The following is a 12088-nucleotide window of genomic DNA, read 5'->3' as shown; positions in this document are numbered from 1 at the left end:
AAGAAGAAAAATGAATCATCCTTGACTCCGAGATCAAGAGCCGGGCCGCAGCATCCCGAATCACCATTAATAACAAAGGCGAAGCGGCCATTGGCCAACAATGATGGACGAGCGGTGGGGGCATTGTTAAAGTTTAAAGGATCACGGGCACATACAGCCGATAAGCCTTAACACTCCCCTTTATGTTGGTCGAGGGAGGGGGTGCCGCGGAGATCTCATTTATATCTCCCAGGAACAGGACCCAGCCATTGGTACGACGACTTGTCATTACCAACGAGCCGACCGCCGAGATAGGGTTGCTAGCGGACAGATCCGATCGCCAACCAATCGCCAATTTGACAACCAAGGAATCTGTCTGAAGTCGGTTACATGGTTAAAAAATTGTATCAGTTGTATCAAAAATATATAGAAGCTGTCGCTAGTTCATTAGAAGATTCAGATTGTTGTTTAAATATTTAGTGATAAATCATACTTTGAGATGAACTTAGTATAATAGATTGCAATATGGGACAAATACAAAATCTCCTTTGTGATAAACAATTTTTAAATATTATTTCAATTAAGTGCTAATTTCACAATCAGGCTGAATTCGGCTGCATGGTTAGAATATTGTATCAGTTGTAATAAAAATATAAAGAAATTATTGCTACTGGTTTGCGCTGGAAATGTCAAAATCGTAAATTATAATTTGATTGAAATAAAATTTAATTTCAATTTAGTAAATTGCAGAATAAGATTAGTATAACATAGCATTTGTGGGAAAAACTTTTTAATTTTGTTCAAATTTAAAAAAATTTAAACTATTTTAAAAGACATCATTTCTGTATAAATCCGACAAAGAGTGTTATCTGCAGTCATTAGCCAATCAAATTCATGTTTGAAAAATCAATGATAAATCGCATTTTCATCTCTTTAAAATACAACTTTTAACTGCATTGATACAACAAAAAAAATTATATACTTATGCTCTGTGATGAAATTCTGTGCAGTTTAGATGTTTTTAAATAGAAATTGTGTAACATTACCAACCAAACGATATATACATGGCAACTAAAGATAAATTGGTTATTTGATTTAAAAATAATCTTGTATCAATTTTAATAAAATTTGAAAATGAGTTTAGATAAACATGCGCTAATTTCAATAATTTATTTTGTTATTAAAGAGAAAATGATGGCTATAATAAAAATTTTATGATGTTCATATGGATCTTAATACAGAATTGGTCCTTAATAAAATGTTAAAGTAAAACTACAAAGTCATTTCTCAGTTATAATTTTGTTTGGCATTCAGATACATCTAAATTTTTTAAAAATATTGAGCTAAGCAATAAATTAAAATTTTAAAATAGATTCGAACGTCTTGTCCGAAGCAAAGTAACATGATAATGATTTTAATTAATTCGCCAGTTTTTTTTTATTTAATATTAATTCAGAAAATTTACTCTTAACTATAGCTACGATAACATGCACACAAGCATAAGTGTTTAATAAAACCAAACTAAATCATTAAAAGGTTTAAACGTCAATAAACAAAAAAATAAATAAAATAAGAAAAATTTTATGTTTTAAAAAAAAACCTGGCATTATTAAACATTATTAGCTATTTTTTATAATTTTAAAAATATGAAGATGTAATTTCATATATAAAAATAATGTAATTAAAATATGAAAATAAATGTCATTTTTAAAAATTAAACAGTAATTTATAGAAAGTATACTAGCTTATAAACATTTTCATGTTAAAAAAAAAAGCTTGTGCTCGGTATATTATACCGCAGGTATAATTTGCAGTTAAAAAATGTGACCAACATTAATTTAAAAATTTATTAATAGCCTTTATAATCATAGTTTAGATTTGATCTATAAAACATTCAAAATACATATTATAATGGCTACAATTTATATAACAATTTTGAAGTTACGATACAAATTTTCAATTTAAATTTGCAAAGAATTTCACGCGTTTTCAAAAACCGTAAAAGCTTGTTGCTTGCAGATGAAGCAAAGAATGACTTCATCCTATTCTAAATAAGCAAACAAACAAAAAAAGTGCTGTTTTATATATTTTTATTTCCGAATGTACAAACTATATTAATGCTTTTACACATGCGCGGAATTATTTTAGGAATCTTACCTCAATTTGTTGTTACGTTAATATCTGATATTTCTAGAAAAGTTCCATGTTTTTAACTTTCAACTGCTGGGAAGTCAAATTTTTTTGTTTTTTATTATTCCAAATATTCAAAATACATAAGTGCCTTTGCATATTTCCGGAAGAATTTAAAGACTCATACTTTATTGTTAAGCCCATATCCTATATTTCAAGATGAACTCACTTTATTTCTGTTCCCCATTCCCTACAATTAAATTGTTTATAAAATTTCAGATATTAATTTTATTACGCCACAGACGCCAAACATGATAGCCAAAACGGCGCCGAAGTGCCAAATGTGATATGGGCGCGTGTGTATGATGGAAGCTAGCGATTGTGCGAAAATATATGATCTGTCAAGAGAGGCAACCGTCTGTAATGTAATGGTTGTGAGAGCTTGCCCTCCCCCGTTCCCGCTCCGTCTCTGTCAATGGCTCGACAACAGCTATCTGGACCCGCAACTAGCACGTACCGAAATACAGATAAAGAAAGGAAAAGCGCTATTACTCCATCGAGCCAGGGCTTTTAGGGGAAGGTGGTGCCCAATGAAGTGAAGAAAAAAGTATAAACACCCTTTTCAGTCATTTCACAGATGGATAAGATCATGCCAATTCTGAGAATAATTTAGATTTAATTATAATTAATCACAAATTTTGAATTATTTTTTTAATTTGGTTCGTTTATGGCAAGCAAATGTAATAAGGTCTTAGATCAGTGTTTTGCTATTTTTTTAAGTACCATAAAGAAAATAATAATTTAAAAATTAAGAACAATTTCATTAACTTGTATTTTAAATTTTAAAAAAATCAGTTAAATCAAGTTCATTTAATTCAAGGGTTTTTTCAGCTTTATTCATCCTCGACGAAAATGTTTGCACAACCTGTTTTGTACCATATATTTTTCTTATTTAAAATACATTTTTATATGAGGAAGAAAAACGGAATAAATTATTTATTTATAAAGAAAGTGAATCAACCATGTTAATTTAGAAAATTTTGGTAAAGCGGGCGAAATTAAAGGAATTATATTCAGAAATGGATTATTAAATTGGCATGATAGGAAACTAAATATATTGTAGGAATAATTTAAAGGATGGAGGAGTCGGTTCTTGATATATTTTTTTTGCAATATTTTCTAAGGCAATTTTTACGTTCTTATTTGATTGACAATTGAAACTGAAATGAAGTATCATTTAAATATTAAAATGTTATTCCTAGGTTTTTATTTTTCTGATCTCTAATTTGCGAGCGAATTAGCGTGTCCTGCCTCCCCCCCCCCCCCCTTTGCTTAACTGATTCAAAAGTGTAGAGCTTATGAAAATTTTGCATTAGTATATATAGTTTAGTTTAGTTATATTAACGTCCCGTTGTAAAGCAACACTAGGGCTATTTTGGGACGGACCTCGTAATTTTGAACAGCGGGCAGATGACGAGGACGACACCTGAGCTGGTACCCCCCTCTCCACACTAGTATATATAGACAGTGTGAAAGAACTTCTTCCTAGATATGAATTTTGATATTACTTAAATTTTGCATTTTCAGATTAATTTTGCTTAATACTTTTATAATGAGACAAAATTAATAACTAGATTTTTGACTTGATATAAAACCATTTCAATCAAATTTAACTGAAATCTTAATTTTAAAATAAATGTTTCCCAATATAAAAAAGGAAGAAATCCTATGTTTAATCTGCCATTTTATTCTTATGCAAAAATTATCTTTATTGTATAATATAAATGGGAAATATATATATTGCATATTTATAAATGAGAAATTGATCAGCAAAAAAAATAATAATAATAATTAATTTATAAATGATTAAAGTCTACTGAAACTTAACAAAATTATTAAATATCGAAAAATAAAAAAATTAAATTAAAATGCAATAAAAATATTTAAATCCTTCATAAGTGAGAAATCCCTTACCATGACATAAATACGCTCCAAATTTGGTAATTCAAGTTCAATAGTTTCCGTTTTAAACTATTTTTAAATTTCGAAATCTACATCTACATGATGAAATCTACAATCTTTCGTTACAAGACGAAATCCGCAGATCCAGACTATAAATCCAGACTATAAATCCAGACTATAAATAAAATATCAATAAGCGAAAAAACTTTCAGTATCCTGAGATTAATAAATCAGGGAAAACAGTATCTATCATAATATAAGAAAGAAACTGAAAAATATGAAACAAAATCGCTCAATATATGGTGGCCAGTAATCAAAAAAAGTAAATAAAACATTCGTAAAAACAATACCGATCGTATAAGTAATCCTAAACTAAAACGTTCTAAAGTTATTTAATTTGCCGAGGGAAAAAAATATTTGACCGGATGAAACTGGAATCTAAACAAATCAGAATTTTTTTTCAAGAATAAACATTAAAAATTCATTTTTTTAAACAATAAATTAACACGGTAATTGTATATTATAGTATACTGTATGGCATATCACAGTATGCATTATTAAATTATAAGGAAATGAAACTTTATTTGATCTGCCTCTAGCATTCGAACCTCAATGAATCAATGTTAAATTATTTTATATTTCTTTTATGTAAATCTGCAGTTCTGTTTGAACCAATCTTGATGACATTTGGCTTACAAAGTTCACATTTTTGTCAGCATACGAAAGTTTAAAAGATAATTAAACTACATTTTAATCATAAATTAAAACAGTTTTGATCTTTTCAGTGCTCAATAATATTATTTCACAAAAATAATTTTTAAACTATCTTAAAACTCAGAATTTTTCCCCCTCGATAATACCATTTTCTTTTACATTCAATTTTCCCCTTAATTTTAATAATTTTTTAAATATAATATGCTATACAATTTATAACAATGTTTATTGTTATAATAAAATTCGCACTAATTTCATCGTTCAATGAAACATTCTAGAGTGCTTTTGCCACAGCTAAAACGGGCGTCTATCTTAAGGGACGCCTAAGAGACAATGCATTAGTGCGTTAATGTAATTTGTTAAAGCATATACTCGCAACAATTATGCCATATATATATATATCGGCTCTATTTGATTTGAGTTTACTAGTCATGACTACTTACTCCCACTATGATGATGCAGTAGTTACGATGTTGTCTATAGAATATAACTTCTTAGTATGAAAGTTATTCTATTGAACAGTTTACTTCTTTAAGTATGGACTTTGGAGAAAGAAAGTTGAAAAGGGTTCGCTTGTCTTCTATTTTAAATGTCTCTCAAGAAAACATAAGGAAAAGGCAGATAATAATAATATGCCCCAACGGGTTATTGCACATAGAATAAAAGTTCGAAAGTTTATATGAGGTCAGAAACACCTTGTGTATAGATTATATCCCCATTACTTAACAACTCTTCCCCCCACCCCTTTTTTTAAAAAAATTTCTTCTTGCATCTATTTTTATTTTTATTTGGCGAGTAAGAGGAAGAAAATTTTTCTTTATACATAATTTAAACAATTCTTACCTTTTTTCAACGAAAATTATACTTAACCAATTTATTCCCATTAAATAATTATTTCACAATTTGATATTTTTCCTCGTCTAATAATATAACATGAGCTTTTATATCAAGTATTTATGACTAAAATAGTGAAATGCAGATAGATTGAAAATTATTGCTAATTTTCGTATTCAAATGACTAAGACTGCAAATTTAGCATTATTTATTAATATTATTTAAAGATGTAAAGGCTTTATTTCCTTTTCATGTGGAGCATTAGAACGATATTTCCAGAACCTGCTGTCTAGCATACGTAGGACTTATTATTATATTATTTTTTTAATGTAATCATCTTGAATTACAATTGGAGTAATTTTTTTTTCTAAACTCAACACATAAGAAAATAACCCTGCCATTCTTGTTTCATCTGAATAAAAATTAAAATAAATAAGATGTTGTAGTTTAAATTTGAATTACTTAACTTAAAACCAAATTAGTAGAATAAATTAATAAAATTTTAAAAAACTAAAGTATGCAGAACATAAAATATTAAAAAGATTCAGCTAATAATAAATTTAATATTGGGAAAAAGCGATACTCACTCTTACTATCTCGTATTCGTATTAAAGAGAAAGTATAGTAATCGTCAAAAAATTCGAATTCTATATTTTGATGAATCTCTTCGGTGCAGTCCTCCCTGAATTTGAAAAACACATTTATGGAAAATGTCTGTCTGTCTATCGGTGACAAAGATATCTCAGAAATTATTTGAACTAGATGGTTGAAATTTGGTATACGAACTTTGCACCAAATTTGTGGAATTCTTTTAAATTTTGAGTAAAATCTTTTCAGAGAAGTCCGTCTGTCTGGCTGTTCGAATATAAGTTAACGCGATAACTACAAAACGAAGAGAGCTTGATAGATAAAATTTGATATAGATTTAACACCTGCAGTGTAGACATCTGTCAAATTTTGAGCTAAATACAATTACAGGTGGATTGTATATTCGTCTATACTTTCAAAAACATGTTTTTTTTTTTTTTTGTCGTGTGACTATTTTAAGCCAAATTTTCGAGCAATAGCTTCTGAGGGTATTGACCCCTGAGCACCCGAGGACGGAGGTCTGACTTCTAGCTCAAATGAAGATGGCACACACACACTCGCTTGCACGATCCCTTTTTACAGGGGGGGGGGGCTCATTCACGCACCTCATAGAGAGAACACAAGGAAGAGAACAACCCTGCCAGAACCAGGACTCGAATCCGGAACGCCTAGATCACGGGAAAGACGCGCTAACCCTAGGCCAAGACGTCGGCTCAGAAACATGTAAACAAGATAATTCAAAAAAACGCAATGACTTTGGTATGGGATTGGTATCAAATTTGGTATGGGATTTTTGTGATTACAAGCGCAGTTTTGAGGTGAACTTTTTGTTTCAATCGGTTGAGAAAAATGTGTCAAAAACAAAAATTCGATTTTCAGATACTGTTACGGATTCTAGCGGCATGCCAGGAATTAATCTCCAAATAATTTGCCAAGGATGACACGATAGATTCAGTAGAAATTCGAAATACATGCCAAATGTATATGCAAGAAAGTTTTGGAAGGACCACTAAATGCTACATCATTTCCCTTAATTATTATTAATTTTTTTATATATATATTCTGGATGCAGCGCCCTCTATCTTTGTATTTTTCTAGCGTGGAATCGCAGGAATATAATAAAAATTCATCTTGCGAATCATCAAAGCAACAAAATATATTTTTTTTTTACTAATCATGGCTTTCGCAACTTGATTACTAAATTACCGATAATTAATCAATCTTTGAGTAACAAATGAACATATGAATTAACATATGTGAAGATTACATTTCTGTAATCATTACGTGAAAGAAGGATTATAGGTGAAAAAAATTGATTAACACGGAGATCATGTTAATCGATCATTTTGACGGGAAAATAACAAAACGCATCGTGCAATTTACAGATAATATACCAATCTAAAAAACATTATCATTTTAAACTGACTCAATTATATTTTCACATTTTTGTTTAAATAATACCAGGACTTACTATTTGACTTGGAAATTGATATTTTCCTTGATATTTTAAGATTCCATCTCTGTCTCCATTGATTAGTCATTCCAACTGTTGGTCTTGATTTCTTTGACCAGGCTGACTGACGCATGGCTCTATCAGTGATTTAGCGTTCATTTACGCCGTAGCTTTCGTGGTACGATGATGCCATGATTAACAACCTTAACGGCGTGACCAAAGGAAATTGGTACTTGCGCTTCCCCACAAGATTTATCGGCGCCTGATGATATAATCATAACGACGCGCATTCGCACTTAGATTATGGGGTATGCTTAATAATACCTCGGGGTAATTTGAGAACACAAGGTGGATGGATTTTTCAACCCGATGCAAGGAAAAAAAAAAAAGCGTGTTTTCTTACCGATTAGTCTTGGCGTCTCAGAAATGATAGGTTGCGTTTTACAGGAAACGTGGGGATGGGTTTTGTGTTTTTTTTTTTTTTTTTTTGGAAGGGAAAAATTTATTTAGAATTGAATATAATGCAATTTTGGATTTTGACAGTTGTATTAAGACGCGAGGTGATATTTTTAGGAAGATGAGCTCCCATGCAAAACATAAGCATGTGTAGTGTGTGTTTTTGCAACATTACTCACTCGAATTTTTTTTAGTAAGCATATTCACTCATCCTATTATTTTTTTTAATTGAAAAATCTAAATTGTGCATAAAAATGTATTGACATACAGTTATGAAAAGTTTTAACCCGGCAACTTAAAAAGAAAATAATAGGAATGGTCTTCCGAAAACTTTCCCGTATACTTCCCGAATAAATGTCCCATCAGTAGTGATAATTTTAACACAGATACAATATCCTGAAAATTTTAAAACATTAAAAAAAGTGATGGAAAATATTTCTAGTCTTTTACCAACATTTTGAACTTTTGTTGGGCGTTGTCCTCTTATACAAAAGTTGGACAGTTAATGAGCATAACAGCCAGTTACAACAATCCTTGTATATATAAGGCATAGTTCTATGATAACGGAGTAACTGGCTGTAATTTTTTTTAAAGTTCCTATCAACCTTTCTCCGCATAAAATTATGAAATGGCGGTAAGATCATGAATGATTTGCATGGCATTGGTGAACAATAGTTACAAAATATAGATCTTTAGTTTATATGTATTTTGGTTGTTTTTTATTAGACCAATTGAAAATCAAAATTTGACACAGAACTATAGTCTTAATCATAAGATCACATATCAAATTTCATTCACTTAAATCATTCTGTTTATGAGTTATTCCTTTTATATGCATGCTAAAATACAGATCGACAATGACAACCCTTTGACAGAATTAGTTTACCAAATTTTATCTCTTTAGCTCTTTGAGTTTTGTAATATTTATAAGTAAGTTATTTAGTTATTTAGAACTTAAACAACAAGATAGACAGACTTCCTTTGAAAGGATTTCGTTCAATATTCGACAGAAATCCACAAATTTGGTTTTAAGTGCATATACTAAATTTCATTCGTCTAGCTCAAAGCAGTTTTGAGTTACAGACAGATATAATGCCAAAAATGAGTTTTGTCGAATGCAGGGAGATTTAAAACGCGAAGTTTCTCAAAGTGTCGATTTCGTATTTTCTGACAATTACAATACTTTTTTTATACGGGAAATAAAACCAGAAAAAAAAATCCCACAAACAATATGTTTCTAAGAAAAAACGAATATATTTACCACTGTATATTCTTTAATACTACATGCATACAAAATACAAACAACAAAGTTTCTGTAGTCATTAAACTAACATTTTATGAGCAAAATTTATATAGTCCAATCAAATTTAACTTTGTGTAGAAAAATTACATAAATGTAATTATATTGATTTTATTTGTTAATATCGCTGTTAAACCAGGCCTATAAATCTGAATATGTTACGGATAAAGGAAATAAAATGACGGAAGTAAAAATACATTTTTTTTTTCGCTTTGGAAAAAAAAAATATTAGAAAAAAAAGAATATTAGAAAAAAAAAAATTCGCTTTGTAAAAGAAGTTTTATGCATTGAAACGACTAATTAAATGAGCCTTGGAACTTAATGATTGATTAATTAGATCAGGAATAAATTTTTTAAAAATTACAAATTTGAAAAAAATATTTTTTATTTTGTTTATTTTTAATTTAACCGAAATTTTCGGAATTTACCGATGTGTGCGTGTTACGTAAAAGGAAAAAAATCGGTAAAAATTTCAGACTGACGTCAACATTTATTTTTAAAAGTTCAACTCGATGAGAGAAAGTACAGCCGTCGAAAAATGAATATAAGTACTTTTTACTAAATATATATATATATATATATATATATATATATCTAGAATTAAAAAAAAATATCATATTTTAAAAGGGTTATTTTATTATTTTAAATTGTATTTATCATAATGGAAGATTTTCAAAAAAAAAAGTAATAATATTAAATTTGATGTCAACTTTTGTCCTTAATTATTTAGGCCGAATTCATTTACCGATGATCTTCTGCTTACGAACACTACTACTATTTAAGTTTTTTGAAATCAGTCGATAGAAAGTCATTTTCTTTATTATTTTAGAATTTAATTTTTATCATTTCCTCTGACGTTGATGTTATTTGTCTTTTCCCACACTTATACTTATCTTAACAGTTCGATTGGATTATTATTAATGTTTACAAGCTGCTATGCTACATGTAAACAGCGGCTGCATACGACATGCACAATGTAATACTTAGAATGAAAAAAAAAAAAAAAAAAAAAAAAATTCAAAATTTAACACAGGGCAGATCCATCGGACCATGGCTATTTCTTGAGTGATAAGTGCCCAATAAAAAAAAAGAATTTTCCTACTTTTAATTAAAATTCTTAATTAAAAAGACAAAAAAATTCCTCAATGACTCCAAATTGTTACTCAACAAACATTTTTACATCAGTTTCAAATTCCAAAAAATAAGCTTTACAATGATGTTAATTTTAATTCCATATAATTTTTACTCTGATTTCAATAAATTTCCAAACATATTTTTAGATAAATTTTGCAAAAGTATTCTTCATTGTTTTAATTACAAGACATATACTCACAAGCGTTGTGGAGACAGCAAATACATTTTATTTGAGTGCACGATATCGGTGTTTTAATTATTAAATGTAAATTTTTAAATGGGTTTAAGACATTGTCATGTTATAATATTCCAGACAAAAAATGAATCGCCTCTAATTTTTTTAAAAATCAAAAGTATAAAGCTAAAATACTAATAATAAAATAAAACGTACATTTTAAACAAATCTTTTTTAGTGTATTAATTTTTTTTAAATCAAAAAATGGACGTATTTGAAAATTATAAAAGTGTTATCTACTGATGAAAAACTCCTAAATAAATTAGTATTTTGAATATATGTTCATATAATAACTGTTTTTCATGAATTAAAATTATCATTTTTTGTGATTGAAATGAATTATCATCATCATTTTAATGATTGAAATTAATTTACATCATCAATTTTCTTATGATATTCATAATGACTAATTTGCTTAGTACATTTTTGCAATTTTTCTTTTGCCTACAGATTTTTGATTTTAAAAAATATATTTTTTTACTTTTAACTGCTCTAATTAAGAATTTAAAGCGCTGCTAAAATTTCTATTTTTGTAACTTTTCAGTTTGTAATATATTTGATAAAAAAAATATAGAATTTTGCATTTAGTATTTCTCAGGTTCACTACAGGATGGCGCTACTCGCATGAAATCAAAATTAAATTAAAAGCAAGCGAATTACATGGCATTTTTTTGAAAATATTTAAATACTGTAATGTCATCAAGAAAACACAATGAAATAGAAATCGAGAAATATATTAGATTCGGAAGTGAGAGAAATATTAGTTATATGATTCTTTCAGTCCCACAATTCCTTCTTATCTGTTATATAATTCAAGTTATGCAACAGCCATGAATTTTACGAACACGGACGCATTGAAGAGCACTGGAAACTCTAAGGAACGGTAATACTTCTTTTTTTTTTTTAATAAGAAACATAAAAGTTCATATTCCTGCCTTTCCTTTACAGTTTTCTTCTTAACAAAAAGTCCCATCAAGCAGGGAAGCCGAACTTAATCTGTGGACGAATGTGTGCGTTTCCCCTAAGAAACCGCAATGTATTTTCCGGTGGTATTAGTAGGTGGGGTGTCCCATCATTAGGTCTGCCGCCGAACGAGTCGAACAGCCGCGGGCGACGTTCCTGACGGCTTCCCAGCAGGACATTCGTATTGTCCGCTTCCCACCTGCCAACAATGCGACAACAGGGTTGCCACAATCCTTCGCCAACAATTTTCGGATCAAACAACAGGAACCGTGTGTTGGCTGCGGATTGTGAGTTTTTATATTTGGTTTCTAAGATCATTGAATTAATGTTGGGTTGTTGG

Source organism: Argiope bruennichi, chromosome 8 (genome assembly GCF_947563725.1).
Source record: "Argiope bruennichi chromosome 8, qqArgBrue1.1, whole genome shotgun sequence".
In the NCBI taxonomy this organism is placed as follows: Eukaryota; Metazoa; Arthropoda; class Arachnida; order Araneae; family Araneidae; genus Argiope; species Argiope bruennichi.
Note: the sequence above shows the minus strand (reverse complement) of the source record.